General features: G+C 41.2%; 1 protein-coding gene across 2 annotated transcripts in view; it reads right to left on the reverse strand.

The window, feature by feature from the left end:
• The window catches only part of LOC121390411 (solute carrier family 2, facilitated glucose transporter member 5-like), a 59,232-nt gene extending 41,447 nt beyond the window's left edge, over nt 1-17,785 (reverse strand). Inside the window, exon 1 of one of the 2 annotated variants that reach the window (XM_041522215.1) lies at nt 17,731-17,785. The gene's annotated coding sequence lies outside the window, so the exon portion shown is untranslated. Of the gene's footprint in view, nt 1-8,379; nt 8,646-17,730 lie in introns of those variants that run through there. The other variant, XM_041522216.1, reaches the window with a different exon arrangement.
• Nucleotides 17,786-18,669: the final 884 nt, after the last annotated feature.

Here is an 18,669-nt window from a genome sequence, read left to right on the forward strand (position 1 = left end):
TTCTAAAAAGTGGTCTGTTTAGTGGGGTGGTCTTTGAATCGGGGTGGTCTTTAGGTGGGGTTTCACTATATATATATATATATATATATATATATATACACACACACACACACATATACACATATACATACATATATATATATATATATATATATATAGAGAGAGAGAGAGAGAGAGAGAGAGAGAGAGAGAGAGAGAGAGAGAGAGAGAGAGAGAGAGAGAGAGAGAGACACGCTGTCACCACATTTTCATTCACCCCATCCCACCCTAAAAACACAAAAACATACAAACAAAACCCGCAAAAACTGCAAGGTATCTTTTATATTGTTGTACACAGGACACAGGGCAATGAGTAAGCTGCTACGGTCTTTGGTGTAGCAACGGTTGGAACGGGAATAAATTCGAATCCATCGAGGTCGATCGATCCTGCGATCCACCCCATCTTAGACGAGCACTTTATCAATCACTGAGCTAAATCCGTCCAGCAATACACGTTAATTACGGAACCGCCTTTAAAGGGACCTTCCCGAGTTTGTTGCATTGTAAGATGTTTCCGACTAATAAAATATTTCTAAGATTAAACTTACATATTAAATATATTTTCTTGTTTAGAATATCAGTGTATGTATATCCAATGTGTTTCTGATCGTCTTAATATTTGTAAGAAGCCCAAACTGGATTTTGTCTTTTAATAATTTCGTACGTACGAAAAAACTTATTTTAGGAAATAAAATGAAATTTACGCTAGTACAAATATTAGAACGACCAGAAACACGTTTAATATACAGCCACTGATATGCTATGCAGGAAAATATATTTGATATGTAATTACAATCGTTAAAAGGTCTCTGTTAGTCGATAACATCTTAACAATTGCAGCAAACTCAGGAATGTCCCTTTAAACTTGAGTATTTTGCATTACGGTTTGATTACTCCTGATATAGCCTACCTGTAGCGATCGTTACTCGTAATGGGTAACAGTCAGAGGTAAATCAGTGTGCTCGTGCTAAAATCTATAAAACCTATTAACTATTTATATTTTTTGGAGATAAAGAAGAGATAGAGAGAATGAAAAAAAACCCAGAAGAAGTATTTTTTAAAGCTTTCTGCACTTAGTTCTGCAGCCATAATTATTATCGATCAATAATGGGCCGTTCTTTGCGACGAATGGATGAACAGGTTAATTACAATTTCCAGGTGTGCTCAGTTCATCCGATAAACGTTTAATAAGGGCGATGCGGGACGTAGCCCAGTGGTAAAGCGCCCGCTTGATGCGCGGTCGGTCTGGGGTCGATCCTCGTTGGGCTATTAGCCATTGGGCTATTTCTTGTTCAGGCAATGCACCACGACTGGTATATCAAAGTCCGTGGTATGTGCTATCCTGCCTGTGGGATGGTGTATATAAAAGATCCCTACTAATGGAAAAAATGTAGCTGGTTTCCTTTATATGTCGAAATCACCATAAGTTTGACATCCAATAGCCGATGATTAATAAATCTATTTGCTCTAGTGGTGTCGTTAAACAAAACAAACTTTAACGTTTTAATAATGATGATTCGATCTTCGTACCAGTCATAGGACGGAAGGGAATATATCTATAAAGTCGCAGAACCCAGTTTCAGTCTGTGAAAATGGGTATAAGGGTATGAGACAGGAGGTCAGGCGGTGTGTGTGTGTGTGTGTGTGTGTGTGTGTGTGTGTGTAAATGCCCGCCCACCCACCCACCCCTAGTGCTGGAGCAAAACCTTAAATTCGGGTAAAAAATTGTTTATAGATATTCGGAAAAAAAGTGCTAACCTGAGACTTTTTTACCATGTATTTCCATCGTTCTCCACTCAAAATGAGTTGTTATCCAGGAAATGTTTTATTTAACGACGCACTCAACACATTTTATTTACAGTTAGAGTTGTTATCCATGTAAACATGTCTAGTGACTCATTTTCAACCCTATATAGCTGTTTGGTAGTAATGCTAATATTATTAACAAATGTTGTTATCCAGAATTGGGCATTTTCGTTTAATTTGGGGGAAAAAACCCAGCCTGCTCCCCTTAAAAAATGGGAGCCCGAACGTCTATGAAAATGAGACACTAAGTTTAGTTAATTTACAAATACGCAAATAGTACATTTGGATAAGGTTATAACAGAGAGAAGCTAAAGTCTGTGATGTTTAAACAGAGAAATACCATCTAAAATAACTAGAGCTTATCTCAATAACCATTACTTCTCAGACGAATGATAATTTTTAGAATTATGAAAAATACATTTAAGGGTGTTGCAAAAGCCTGGCTAGCCAGAATCACTTCAGGTGTATGAAAATTAATATTATAAATAATAAAATGTAAGTACCGCTAATTTAAATTATAAAAAAAAGGCTTTAATAGTCTATATTATTAGAAAAAAATACGTCGTAGTGTTTTAAAACGTGGGGTTGTCTCTTTAAAGCCGCGGACCCTGTACTTTGAACAAGTGAAAGTTGACACCAAATTTGGTTAATCTACAAATGTGTAACACATCTGGATACATTTACAACATAGTGAAACAAGAGTCTGTGACGATGAAACGGGGAAATACCTTTGTCTGCATAACCGTTACTTCTCAGTGCGGTTTTATTATTATTATTTGTTTAGAATTATGAAAACTACATTTCGTTGTATTACGAACACCAAGATGACCATAAACACTTCGGGTGTATAGAAATGGATATTCTAAACAATAAAATGTAGATAATGCCCGTTTTCAGTTTACAAAAACGGCCGTAACAGTAAACACTACGCCGTAAAGCCCCAGTCACACTGTTCCAGTGATGGCCACAATTGCACTACGATATGCATTCATCGGGGTGGACCGGCCTCGGTGATGTCGTGGTTAGGCCATCGGTAGGTACTGGGTTCGGATCCCAGTCGAAGCATGGGATTTTTAATCCAGATACCGACTCCAAACCCTGAGTGAGTGCTCCGCAAGGCTCAATGGGTAGGTGTAAACCACTTGCACCGACCAGTGATCCATAACTGGTTCAACAAAGGCCATGGTTTGTGCTATCCTGCCTGTGGGAAGCGCAAATAAAAGATATCTTGCTGCTAATCGGAAAGAGTAGCCCATGTAGTGGCGACAGCGGGTTTCCTCTCAAAATCTGTGTGGTCCTTAACCATATGTCTGACGCCATATAGCCGTAAATAAAATGTGTTGAGTGCGTCGTCGTTAAATAAAACATTTCTTTCTTTCTTTCTTTCATCGGGGTGGCGAGCTACGGTGAGCCACGGAAGTTTTAAATAGCTTAAAACAACCCTAGCCATCTACGGTTCGTCACGGTTTGCCGCCGGACTCAGAACGGTTACCCACGGTTTCCCCCTATTTCAATCTCCGTAGGTCACCATAGCCATACATGGGGACAGTGTGACTGGGGCTTAATGTTTAAAAACTAGGATCTAAGACTTCAACAGCATTAGCACATTTAAAAAACTACGGCCATTTGAAGATGTTTGTTTTGTTTAACAATACCACTAGAGCACACTGATTTTATTAACGATCTGCTACTGGATGTTAAACATTTGGTAATTTTGACACAGTCTTAGAGAGGAAACCCGCTACATTTTTCCTTCAGAAGCATAGGATCATCTATATACACCATCCCACAAACATTTCCCCCCCCCCCCCCCCCCCCCCCACAAAACAGAATAGCACATATCACAGCCTTTGATATACCAGTTGTGGTGCACTGGCTGGAACGATAAATAGCTCAATGGTCCCACCGGTAGGGACAGTGCGGGATTTAGACGTTGGGGGGCCCGGGGCAGGGGCTCGGGGCACTTCAGGTTTTTTTTTTTTGGGGGGGGGGGGCAACTGAGTAGTTAATAGTCTAAAACTCCTTTTCTTTAAGTTTCTATAGTGCTTTCCGAATTTCCCTTGCCCCCCTGCTAGCTACGGCCCTGGGGGCTCCTCAACATAGAAATTAAATCACATGACAAATAAAAAAATTAACTAATTTTATAATTATTACATTTTTTATAAAGGCGAGGCAATTGCCCCCTTTGTCCCCTTATAAATCCGGCACTGGGTAGGGATCAATCTCTGACCGACCGCGCATCAAGCGAGCGCTTTACCACTGGGTTACGTCCATGGGCGTACGACCCGGGGGGGGGGGGGGGGGGGGGCAATTAGCCCCCCCAAATTCGGGCAAAACAGTGGGGAAAATTCGGGCAAATTTTATCTGGGTAAAATTTCGGGCAAATCAACCGCTCCAGCCCCCCTAAATCAAAGAGTCCCCATACGCCCATGGTTACGTCCCGCCTCTACGGCCAATTGATGTCTAATATTATGGCTATTTCTAGAATTGGTGGTGACAAATGGAGAAAAAACCCGCAGTCGCCACATACGATATTCCTACCGATAAAGCAGCAAGGGTTCTTTTTTCTATGCATTGTACTGAAAATGTGGTCTTACCTTTTAATCGGAGCTGCGTTACAATATTCCGCTTAGAACTACGTGACAGTAGAAACCCGCTAGCATGTGACCCGTCTTATATAATCCATTCCAAATGTCGCAAATTGGTCAAGTTCATAACTTGGTTTTGAATTTGACAAGCTGACATTGGCTCGCTCGAAAATAAGCAACCTACTTAACGGTCTTCCAGTATTGTTCTGAAAGTACCAGCTCCCCTGTCAACACATGGTCTTTCGACAACAACGGAAACAGGTTATATCGCACTAACGTTCTCGATAGCTGGCTTCGCGCCATATGTGTAAAGTACACCTGATCCAAAGTTAAAGTTTAAAGTTTGTTTTGTTTAACGACACCACTGGAGCACATTGATTAATTAATCATCGGCTATTGGATGTCAAACATTTCGTAATTCTCACTCGTAGTCATTAGAGGAAACCCGCTACATTTTTTCTAATGCAGAAAAGGATCTTTTATATGCACTTTCCCACAGACAGGAAAGCACATACCATTGCCTTTGTCAAGTTGTGGTGCACTGGATGGAAAGAGAAAAAACCCAATCAGCTGAATCCGAGGTTGTTCGATCCTGCGACGCAAGCACCTCTAGCGAGCACTCAACCGACTCCCCCCCCCCCCCCCCCCCCCCCCCCCCCCACCCCCCCCCCCCCCCCCCCCCCCCCCCCCCCACGTCCTCCTTCCCCCTTTCTTTCTAGATGCAGAAGATCATATAATTACTATGCTCTTATTAATGGGTCAGCTGTTTTCAGTGAATTTGGTTTTTTTAGTTTCGTCTCAAATCAGTTAAACAAAAGTCTGAGGGTGGATCTATTATAGTTTTACTAACTATAATAACTCATAGTGATGCTCCTGTTTTTGTCTTTCCTTCTCTTTTTTTTGTACATTCTTCATTCCAGTATTTAGCCCCCCTCCCCTCCCTTCCCCCCAAAAAAAACAACCCCCTCCCCGCACATACACACACACACACACACACACACACACACACACACACACACACACACACACACACAAACAATCAAACAAACAAAACAAACAAAACAAATCCAAACAAAGTACAAACATCAACCAAAAGATTAAAAAAAAAAAAAAAAAGCTGCTTTCGTTTAGTATTAATTACAATAATATGACATTACATTGCATCGTCTTTATTACTTTGTTGCATTTGTATGAATACTATTGTCTCCTGAAAACCCTATCTTGTCACTACAGTGTGTGTATATATATATATATATATATATATATATATATATATATATATATATATATATATATTATCATATTCCTCATAATATAACGTTGTGTAACGGCCTGAGCGTTCTGTTTTGCTCTGTTTACAATCATTTAGCTGCTGTTTTCGGTATAGGACTAAACAAGTAATCGCAAATTCGCATAACGCGTGTGGTTTTATTAGGGCACATGTGGATCCCAATGAGCCAGGTACACTACCCCCTCCCGCCAAGTGGAGCCACCACTGCCGACACGCTGTACAGATAGCTATGTTTGCTTAGCTGGTAGTACATTCCTCCGCGTCTTACTCGAAACCCGGGTAACAGTATTTTTTCGCACGATCACCTGTCACTGATAGCTTCTGTTGTTGTTTACCTATTGTCCGAACCAAATTGTTAACAACTACAACAAATTACTCTCCTACCTTTAATTGCCGTTAGATTTCCTCCAAAGTTTGTCCAGACACAAATCGCAAAAAAAACACTACAAATATACAGATTCCACACACGAGACTGCAACGATGTCACCGATATTGTCTTTGCTGAGATTGCATAGGGAAAAATACATGCAGTTTTCTGCCGTCTGCCATGTTGCTTGTTTATGGAATACTCTTCAAGAGGGGTGAAAGCCTCCAAAGTATGTGACACAATTAATATGAAATCAATGATCTCTAGTGGTATCATTAAAATAATAATAATAATATTAAAAAATAATAATATGACGGCATCACGTTTGCTTTCACGTAGTCGATAGTGCAGTGGTTAGCATAAGTGTACGAGACAGGGGTCGAGGGGGAGAGGGCAACTCCCCCATCCCCACCCCCAGTGATGGAGCCAATTCTCAAATTCGTCCAATGAGTGGTATATCTTTCGGTGAAAAAACCAAAGAAATAAAAAACAATAATATATTAAAAAAATATTCTCCTGTTATCATATGTAAAGTAAAGTTTGTTTTATTTAACGATGACACTAGAGCACATTGATTTTTTTTATCTTATCATCGGCTATTGGGCGTCAAATATATGGTCATTCTGACTTTTTTTTAAAGGAAACCCGCTGTCTAGGCTACTCTTTTACGACAGGCAGCAAGGGATCTTTTATTTGCGCTTCCCACAGGCAGGATAGCACAAACCATGGCCTTTGTTGAACCAGTTATGGATCACTGGTCGGTGCAAGTGGTTTACACCTACCCATTGAGCCTTGCGGAGCACTCACTCAGGGTTTGGAGTCCGTATCTGGATTAAAAATCCCATGCCTCGACTGGGATCCGAACCCAGTACCTCCAGCCTGTAGACCGATGGCCCAACCACGACGCCACCGAGGCCAGTGTGTTATTATATGAGTAACGGTTGGCGTAATAAAATTTATTATTTATATATTAACTCCACAAATTCTCCGATCCTATCAGATGTCTTAAATCACACATCAAACGGTCATGTCAACTCTTTTTTTATCTTTTTTTTTTATCTAAACGTTCGTGTTTGCCAAGATGGCTATGAAGAGATTCGCTAAAGCATGTCACTGAGCAAGGTAAATATAAAGTAAGTTTATTTAGGCAGAGAACTACGCACGTAACAAATATTTAGCGCCACGACTGGCATGAACGCTGTACACAAATAACGGCTGCCACTCGACTTTAAATTCCAAAAGACACTGACTGTTTAAACTTTTCAAACGTTTAAAAGTTTACACTTCTGTTATAAAATGATGGCACCTATTAATTTTTAGTTTTTAAATCTCTCTCTCTCTCTCTCTCTCTCTCTCTCTCTCTCTCTCTCTCTCTCTCTCTCTCTCTCTCTCTCTCTCTCTCTCTCTCTCTTAGGCCTAAGGAATGAATGAATGAATGAATGAATGAATGTTTAACGACACCCCAGCACGAAAAATACATCGGCTATTGGGTGTCAAACTATGGTAATGCAAATAAATAAAGTGATGATCAACATCAATATAAAAATTCAAGGTTTAAACAAGAACAGTGTAAAGAACTGTGCAAAAATACAAATACAAATATCACAGAATTTTACGGACACCGAATTTTACTCTAAACTTCAATTTGTGCTGTATTGGCCATTCTCAAAGAGAATGTTACACCCCTGCACCACGGTGAGGTTACAGCACGCGCAGGGGCCTAAGGAAGGAAGGAAATGCTTTATTTAACGATGCACTCAAAACATTTTATTTACGGTTATATGGCGTCAGACATATGGCTAAGGACCGCAGATATTGAGAGGAAAACCCGCTGTCGCCACTTCATGGGCTACTCTTTTCGATTAGCAGCAAAGGATCTTTTATATGCACCACCCCACAGACAGAATAGCACATACCACGGTTTTTGGTGTACCAGTCGTGGTGCACTGGCTGGAGCGAGAAATTAGGCCTAAGGACTACTGGTATTAAATGTGAGCTCGAGACAATATGATAAATATTGGTAGAGTACAGTATCTCTCCAGAACTATCCACCACCACCCCTAAACCCGGTCCTGGTGTATGCAGAGGCGGATCTAGGGGTTGGGGGCAGGGGCCCGCCCCCCGCCCCCCACTAAATTTTACGAGTTATAATTTTATTATACATTAATTTTCATCCCCCTCCAAACCTCCAAAAATTTCCTTGGCATTCTGTCTTACGTCATTGCCCCCCCCCCCCCCCCCCCATGTTACATGGAAATTATAGCCATATGAACTATTATACCTCTCACCTTGCTAAGAATCCAGCATTAGTCATACACACGGTAAACTCCTACGTGACGAATAACTTGGGATTATAACCCGCATCAGTGCGATCTTGTACATAAGAACCGCGTAAAACCGCGTACACCGGGTTTCGTACGTACTAATTAATTCCACAGGAACAGCTGATTAATTAACCGCGTCTAGCGTCAACCAGGTTTTCACCTTTCTGTCCGCAAGCATTGTCAAGTACAAACTCCTATCACGCAGGGAAATCCTGATTAAAATACTTGGCTGGCTATCTTTCTATCTATCTATCTATCTATCTATGTCATAGGCCAAATGTGTGTCACAAGCCTCGTGGGTCAGTTACGGAGATCTGCAGGCGTCTGCGGAATTCAAAGGTGTACGCAACTCAACTTAGAAGTACAAACAGCATAATGGGTCGCCTTACCCTGGCCCTTTTAGGAGGCTGGGGAGGGGTCCTACAATTTCTAGTGGAGAAGACACAGTTCGTAGTAGGGGAGTGAGCACAAACCTTTTTTTTTTTCTTTTCATTTCAACTTATTTTCGTGCTTATATTCAATTAAGGTTCAAGCACGCTGTCCTGGGCACACACACACACACACACACACACACACACACACACACACACACACACACACACACACACACACACACACAACTCAGCTATCTGGGCTGTCTGTCCAGGACAGTGGGTTAGTTGTTAGTGGCCACTGGGAGAGAAGAGAGTGTCAGGGCCGTCTTAAGAAAATGTGAGGTCTCCGGACAAAGCAATGTACTGGGGCCCCTACCCCACCCCACACCCCCATAATTTTTATTTTTCAAATTGAATTTCGGGTGACCCTAAAATCGCGAGGCCACCGGGCAACTGCTCAGTGTCCCATGCGATAAGACGGCACTGGAGAGTGTAGTGGTCTTACACCTACCCATGGTGTCGTTAAAGCTCGCTCTGGGTGGGGATCCGGTACCGGGCTGCGAACCCAGTACCTACCAGCCTTATGTCAGATGGCGTAACCACGACACCACCGAGGCCAATCATCTCAAAATCACACTGATCGGATATTTACAATACCACAGCATGCATCTGAGATACTTCAAAGACGTATGGGGGCGGGGCGTAGCCCAGTGGTAAAGCGCTTGCTTGAGGATCGATTCCTATCGGTGGCCCCATTGGGCTATTTCTCGTTCCAGCCAGTGCTCCACAATTGGTGTAACAAAGGCTGTGGTATGTACTATCCAGTCTGTGGGATACAATTTTGTAGATATTAACCAAACTTTTCACAGCCTGTAACTATATTCGGAGAGATGGGACGTAGCCCAGTAGTAAAGCGTTCGCTTGGTGCGCGGTCGGTTTCGTCGGTTAAGTTTGATCATGTGTCAAAATAGTTATATGCTAGACACCAAACATAGTCGGGTCGAGACGTACCGTACTGGTAAAGCTCTCGATTGATGCGCGGTCGGTCTAGGATCGATCCCCGTCGGTGGACCCATTGGGCTATTTCTCGTTCCAGCCAGTGCTCCACAACTGGTGTAACAAAGGCTGTGGTATGTACTATCCAGTCTGTGGGATACAAGTTTGTAGATATTAACCAAACTTTTCACAGCCTGTAACTATATTCGGAGAGATGGGACGTAGCCCAGTAGTAAAGCGTTCGCTTGGTGCGCGGTCGGTTTCGTCGGTTAAGTTTGATCATGTGTCAAAATAGTTATATGCTAAACACCAAACATAGTCGGGTCGAGACGTACCGTACTGGTAAAGTTGATGCGCGGTCGGTCTAGGATCGATCCCCGTCGGTGGACCCATTGGGCTATTTCTCGTTCCAGCCAGTGCTCCACAACTGGTGTAACAAAGGCTGTGGTATGTACTATCCTGTCTGTGGGATGGTGCATATAAAAAAAAAATTGCTGCTAATCGAAAAAGAGTAGCCCATGAAGTGGCGACAGCGGGTTTCCTCTTTCAATATATGTGTGGTCCTTAACCATATGTCTGACGCCATATAACCGTAAATAAAAGTGTTGAGTGCGTCGTTAAATAAAACATTTCCTTCCTTCAAAGACGTATGACTTGAATCACAAGGAAAAAGGAGAGGGGTAAAAAAAAACATGACATATTACATAAGAAGGACACGGCCCTGCTACCTCCATTATCCTCCCTCCCAGTTATGCACCTGAATTGCTTTCTTTTGATAAGAAGCACTGTTGTATTGCTAGGCACTAAGTGCGTGTCTGATTTATAAATTACATACCGGCCTCACGCGACCTCGCGATGTGATGAAAAAAACAACAAACAAACACAACATCACTTTGAACCACGGGAGTTCGGGTCCTAGTTGGAATTTTCGGTGTTTAGTTAGTACCACTTGATAGAACGAGTGTTAAGGTAAGACTATACCAAATAAAATCCCATAGTGGACCACGTTAACGTTTGTGTTTAAAAGCACTACATGTATATGCAATATATCAACCAAACTATGACCCATAAATATCAGTACTACAACCCCTACCTCAAAGTATTAACTAAAAAAAATGGTACCGTTCATGGCTCATTTTTGGTATAACCAGATGTTTTTACAACACCCCTAGTTTCGCACAAAATGTGAGTACCTTTTTTGCAGGTACCCCATACATGTTCCAAGCACAAGGCTACTTGACGCAGTGTACTAGATGAAATAAAATTGCATACATTTTTAGCCCAGATGAAACAATTTTTTCTTTACAACCAACACACTCACATTTATAACCAATCACAGGACTTGTGTTAATGTCTCTATCAAAAGTTCCGTGCATCTCGAACTTTGATCCAGCCGGAAGTTATTTGGTTTAGTGCATATACACTAGTGGTACTAATTGAAAACCCAGAACCTCCAACCAGGATCCAAACTCCCATGCCATGAACAGCAGGACGTTTGTCCTGTCACTGTCGATCAGGCGAAATCGATGTCGCCATTTTCACATTCTTTTTTAAAATTTCATTTTCGTGCTATCAGCTATCTGAGCTGTCTGTTTAGAGGTAAGTGGTTAATGAGAGTTAAAGTTTGTTTTGTTTAACGACACAACTAGAGCACATTGATTTATTAATCATTGGCTATTAGATGTCAAATAATTGGTAATTCTGACATATAGTCTTAGAAAGGAAACCCGCTTCAGTTTTCCATTAGTAGCAAGGGAACTTTTATATTCACCATCCCAGACATGACAGCACATACCACGGCCTTTGATATACCAGTCGTGGTGCATTGGCTGGGACGAGAAATGGCCCAATGCGCCCACCGACGGGGATCGATCCCAAACTGACCGTGCATCAAGCGAGCGCTTTACCACTGGGCTACGTCCCGCCCCTTCGATGGAATTGGTCATGCGCGCATATACACAGTTTTTAAAAAGTTTTGTTTTGTTTAACGACACCACTAGGGCACAACGATTTATTAATCATCGGCGTTCGGTTATTTTGACAGTGAAGGAAACCCGCTACATTTTTTCCATTAGTAGCAAGGGATCTTTTATATGCACCATCCCATAGACAGAATAGCACATACCACGGGTTTTTGATATACCAGTCGTGTTGCACTGGCTGGGACGAGAAATAGCCCAATGGGCCCAGCGACGGGTATCAATCCCAGACCGACCGCGCATCAAGCGAACGTTTTACCACTGGGCTACGTCCCGTCCCCCCCCCCCCCCCCCCCCCCACATATACACAGCGTAGGGGGCATAATTCGTTCCTTCGAGTGGTAAACTATTCTACACCTTTTTCCCTGTATACTCTGAATACTATGGGCATTATGATAATTTTTGAATCGCGATATATCGTAATATGGGTTTCCTGCATCGTGAATTCGTGATACGTATATAATACTAGCATATATTTTTAGAGCACCGTAAACGAAATTAAAGGAAGACGTGTAAACAAAAAACCCAAAGAAAATATAAAATATAAGTTAAGTTTAAGTCTATTTAAATAATATTTAAAACATAAAATATGTGGATCACTTCGATGTTCTAAAAGCTTATTTAATGTCAGGCTCTTCTTTTTATCATATCTTTGAACCCAGTTAAGAAAGTCAGTCGAAGCTAAGAGATCGGAGTTTCCGACTGGCAACGAACAAGGGATACGGAAATTACCGAGTGTATATCGGTACAGGTAGGGTGTATTGTAATATCGATTATTTACCCTTTGAATCATAATATATTGGAATACCAATACATGTGATACCGCACATCACTACTGAATACGCAGAATGCTACAAATGAGATGGACGTGACTCCATCAATTGTCTACTTCCGTTTCCGGAGATGTCACCGATGTATCTGCTTCCGGTGCCTCAGAATAAATCCTTTGAACACAATAGCTGAGCCAGAAATGTCTATAGTGGGTGGGGTTCTTACATCAGCCTCAAAGATCATTGATTTTCAGTTTTATGCCTGCTGAAAACGCTAAAGGTTTTTATCTCAAAATTAATGTTTTAATTATGAGAGAAAGATGCGATATTATTCACATCGCATTTACGAAAAAGAAAACCAAAAACAACGAAAAGAATGACCACACACACACACCAAGATAGAATAAGAAAACCCCCATTGTTTTATTCATTATTTACAGCATTTCGCACGATTGGTAAAACCCGTCCCAATCACGTAGCGAAAATCGCTGTCAAAGTACAGGTAAAACATTTTTTTATTATTATTATATTTTTTTTATTTTATTTTTTATTTGTATTATTATTGCAGTACAATATTAGGCGATTTATATAGGTGTCCAGGCAAAATGCAGACAAAATGGTCCGCTAGGTTCATATTTGACCCCTTCCTCCACCAAGATCCTAACCATGCAACGCCCCTGAAACACCATGTGATAATGATTCGACCAACGGTCAGGCTAGTACATCACTCACAGGAGCACGACAATAGTGTGTCAAATCGCGATACTAAAACCGAGATATACTAAAAAGATTTCATTGATTTGTCGAGACTATTATTGGAATGAGATATTGACCTTAATGGCAGCACCTGTGTATAATATACCACTAAAACCATCTGTTACACTTCATACTACCTGGTCAGACAGCCCACATGGCGCTTGACTTTCTAAATAGGCCAACAACTCTAAACAATATACATCAATCTGATTAAAATTAGCTCTACTGGTCTACCAGTAGATCTAACAGCATTGCGTGGACTCCCATGTCCAGGTGACATTTCATCTATAAATAACAATTTAAATATCGACCAATTACACTTCGCCTTTTATAACGTTATTCAGGAGCATACAAATTCTAAAAATATCTGGCGAGACTATTTATGCAATAGGCGAACTTGTTGGTCTATTTCAACATTAAAAAACAGGGGGAAAGTGCAGTAATAAACTCTGGATTGTATACTAGATTTTATGGCTATACCATAACGGGGTTGTTTTTTTTCGTCTTGAAACGAATTTTATATAAAATGTTATATTGAAATTAGCTTCCGGCATACATGTACTTCGAATCATTTTGTATACCCTCGACATAATCCCGAATGTTTTCAAATTCTTTTCAAATCACTGGCATGCTTTTGGAAGTAAGGTTTTGATTGGTCGAATGAAAGGTCAACTGGACATGAGCTCCAACGGGGTGCTGTTATATCCACAGGTAATAGTAATTAACCAGTGGAGCTCATTTTAATTAGATTGAATATACACGTGCGTGTCCATATCCACTTAGGCAGGGCGGGACGTTGCCCAGTGGTAAAGCGCTCGCCTGATGCGCGGTCGGTCTAGGATCAATCTCCGTCGGTGGGCCCATTGGGTTATTTCTCCTTTCAGCCATTGCATCACGACTGGTATATCAAAGGCCGTAGTATGTGCTATCCCGCCTGTGGGATGGTGCATATAACAAATGCCTTGCTGTTTATGAAAACAAATGTAGTGGGTTTCCTTTCTAATACGATATCTCTAAATTACCAAATGTTTGACATACAATAGCCGTTGGTTAATAAACCAATGCGATCTAGTGGTGTCGTTAAACAAAACAAACTTTGTCTGACATCGCCAGTGACAGAATTGGCAGAATGGCCTATTGGAAAGTGCATAAAAATTATCCCTTGCTGTTAATACTCGTATAATAGGAAAATGTAGTCGGTTTTCTCTAACATTACGTGTCAAAAATCTCCAAATGTTTGACAACCCAATAACCTATGATTAACCAGTGCTCTAGTGGGGTCGTTAAACAAAACAAACGGTAAACTGTGTCCCAAAGAGTAGTTTATTCAACCAACTACACAGCAGCCATATCCTAATTGTTATCGATTTTTTGGGGCATTTAACAGAATTTTGACTACATAGACATAAACAGGAAAAATTGCTTCGGTACTTTTTAGCTAACACTACAATACAATTTTATTGCAACTTTTATAGTGTATGTTTACACAGGTGGTTAAGCTGTTAGAACGAATGAATGAATGAATGAATGTTTAACGACACCCCAGCACGAAAAATACATCGGCTATTGGGTGTCAAAGTATGGTAATGCAAACAAATAAAGTGATGATCAACATCAATATAAAACTTAAAGATTTAAACAAAAACACAGTGTAAAGAACTGTCCAAAAACACAAATATCACAGATAGATACTGACTTTTACTCAAAATTTCTTTGTGCTGTATTAGCCATTCTCAAAGAGAATGTTACACCCCTGCACCACGGTGAGGTCACAGCACGCGCAGGGGCTGTTAGAACGATATTAAGGTAGCGGGTGTTTGGTGGCGAGTAACACACTATTTATTTATTTCGGGGGGGGGGGGGGGGGGGACGAGATTTAGCTCAGTCAGTAGACCACTTCCTGGTCTGAGGCTGAGCTATGTGGCTCGTCGGATCAAACCTCCTCGGCGGACCGTTACGTCACTGACTGTGCGATTATGCCTTTAAGAAATCGGCGGTGTTTCTCGTTCCATCTAGTATATCAAGAAGGAAGGAAATGTTTAATTTAACGACGCACTCAACACATTTTATTTACGGTTATATGGTGTCGGGTATATGGTTAAGGACCACACATATATTGAGAGAGGAAACCCGCTGTCGCCACTTCATGGGCTACTCTTTTCGATTAGCAGCAAGGGATCTTTTATATGCACCGTCCCACAGACAGGATAGTACATACCACGGCCTTTGTTACACCAGTTGTGGAGAACTGGCTGGAACAAGAAATAGCCCAATGGGTCAACCGACAGGGATCGATCCTAGACCGACCGCGCATCAAGCGAATGCTTTACCACTGGGATACGTCCCGCCCTCCTCTCCCAAGTATATCAAATCCCGTGGTATGTACTGTTCTGCTTTTTTAAAAGTAAACTGCATATAAAAGTTCCCATGCTGCTAATAGAAACTGAAGCAGGTTTCGTCTGAAGACAATGCGTTAGGATGAACAATGGTTTGACCCAATAGTCGATGCTGAATTTATCAATGTGCTCCAGTGGTGTCGTTAAACAAAACACGCTTTAACTGTCTCACTCTTTGACGTAATGCGCGCGACTCCGCTATTACAATTTAGGTCAATGACCGTGAGATTATGCCATTAATAAATCGGTTACCGCTGGTATTTAAAGGCATGGTCACACAGATTATGTCCTAATAAAATAAATCCTTGATAATGCCCGCCCCGTAAATTTGTTTTTGTTTTGAAAATCTAGAATATATTTTATTACATGCTTGCTTTACTAGACGCGTGTCCAGGGGGATTTCAGATGAATATTTTAAGGCATTGCAACAACAAAAACAAATAATAATAAAATTAAAAAATGTTTAAAATGTATGTATGTTGTTGTATGTATGTATGTATGTATGTATGTATGTATGTATCATTTTATAAAATTTAATACAGTAAATACGCAGGGTATGGCAATTTTTAATAACACCCCCCCCCCCCCCCCCGGGTTTTCCTTAGGGGCCATGCAACAATTATGTAACGCACAATATTGCAATTTTTATACCCTCACCTCGCATGTAACATTTTATAACGCCAGCCTTGCTTTTCCTTCATAATGACATAATTTTACACATATATAATTCGGTTTTGTAGTTTATTTATTTTCGTTTTGTTTGGTAGTAAAGGTAGGTTCAACAACAATTATGTAATGCAATAATTTTACACTTTTAATGTGTTTGTTTGTTTTGTTTAACGACACGACTAGAGCACATTGATTTACTAATCATCAGCTATTGGATGTCAAACATTTGGTAATTTTGACTTATAGTTTTAGAGAGGAAACCCGCGATAGTTGTCCATTGGTAGCAAGATATCTTTTATATGCAACATCCTACAGAGAACGACAACACTGGAGCACATTGATTAATTAATCATCGGCTATTGGATTCTTACTTGTAGTCATGTTTTCTAATGCAGCGAGGGATCTTTTATATGCACTTTCCCACAGACAGGAAAGCACATACCACGGCCTTTGTCCAGTTGTGGTGCACTGGTTGGAAAGAGACAAAAACCCAATCAGCAATGAATCCACCGAGGTGGTTCGATCCTGCGACGCAAGCACCTAAAGCGAGCACTCAACCAACTGAGCCAAATCCCGCTCTGGCTGGAATGAGAAATAGCCTAATAGGTCCACTGACGGGGATCGATCCTAGACCGACCGCAATATCAGGCGAGCGTTTTCCCACTGGGCTCCCTGGATATAAGATAATAAAACATACACAAGCTTATGGTGTGTGTGTGTGTGTGTGAGAGAGAGAGAGAGAGAGAGAGAGAGAGAGAGAGAGAGAGAGAGAGAGAGAGAGAGAGAGAGAGAGAGAGAGAGTGTGTGTGTGTGTGTGTGTGTGTGTGTGTGTGTGTGTGTGTGTACACGTGTATGTATGTGTACTGGGCCTACACAAAAATATAACTGTGTTGTATCAACCCCGAACAACTTGGAATATCCTTCCGACGGGGCTGTTGAATCTATTCCAGTTTCCTATTTTGAACAAATTAAACCACCTATCCCAACACATTTTGAACAGACCCTGAAATCTCGAGCTCTTGCCGCTTCGTTACATTTTTTTTTCCGGTCTGTTTCTCGCGGTTTGTCGTCCTCCAATAATTAGCCTAGATTACACCGAACATTCACTCCGGTAACCACCGAAGCTGTGTTGCAGTTTATGCAATGACGATATCGCTGTATAATATATTACATAGACATCGTTATGCACCGAACAAGCTGAAGGAAATGTCTAGCGAAATGTAGATCAGCTGTTCGTAGCAGCCAAACGAAAACTCGACTGGCGCCCGATCATTGCATCACCCCTGTAGCGTTTGAATTGGCAGCTATCATTTAAATACGCGGTCTCGCCCATCGTACGTACGTGAGTCCGTGAGATGATTGTAAAATGGCTTACCTGAAGGGAACCGGCGAACAGCGTTTGTGAAGAATCTCTGGAACCGCATTTCTCCGTGACCTTGTCAAAGTCACCACCATTCAAGGTTGAATACTGACCTCTGACATACAATTAGATAAGACTTAAGAAGAATGACAGTGACTCGGGTGGGTGTACGGCAATATAGTTTATTAATTTGAACATCAAAGGGAGGGGTTATTTTTCAAAGAGTTGGATGGGGGTGACCTCACCCACCCCCACCCACCCCCACCCACCCTGAACTATCAGCATTATTATGCAGATGTAACAAAAGCTCCGTAAGTAATCTTTGAAACTGGCATTGTTGGTGCAGATTTCGCTAAGGAAAAAAGTGATGAGTGAAGTGATTAATTGTTCTGCGAATTTAAATTATCAGTGGCGGATCCAGAAAATCATTTGGGTGGAACAATGGCATGTACCCGAAAGCCTCAAACGTTCCCGAAGGGATTCCTCGGATTCTTCAACGTTAACAAAACTGAAAAAAAAAATGAATTATAGCTCGCAAAATTTTACGGGGTGGGGTGGGGGGGGGGGGGGCTGTCCCACCCTTAGATCCGTCACTGATTATGGGGAAGCATTTAAGATTTGATTTTACCATATTGAGCACTTTTATCAATCCTCTCGTAGAATGGTGGGATTTTTCGTTTTGTTTTTTAATTCACGTTGTGATAAGTTAAAGTTTGTTTTATTTAACGACACCACTAGAGCACATTGATTTATTAATAATCGGCTGCTGGATGTCAAACATTTGGTAATTTTGACATAGTCTTACTGACAAAACCCGCTACATTTTCCCATGATTAACAGCAAGGGATATTTTATATGCACCATCCCACAGACAGAATAACACATACCACGGTCTTTAATATACCAGTCGAGAAATAGCCCAATGGGTCCACCGATGAGGATCGATCCTAGACC

The sequence above is a fragment of the Gigantopelta aegis genome, chromosome 15, assembly GCF_016097555.1.
Source record: "Gigantopelta aegis isolate Gae_Host chromosome 15, Gae_host_genome, whole genome shotgun sequence".
NCBI classification, from domain to species: Eukaryota; Metazoa; Mollusca; class Gastropoda; order Neomphalida; family Peltospiridae; genus Gigantopelta; species Gigantopelta aegis.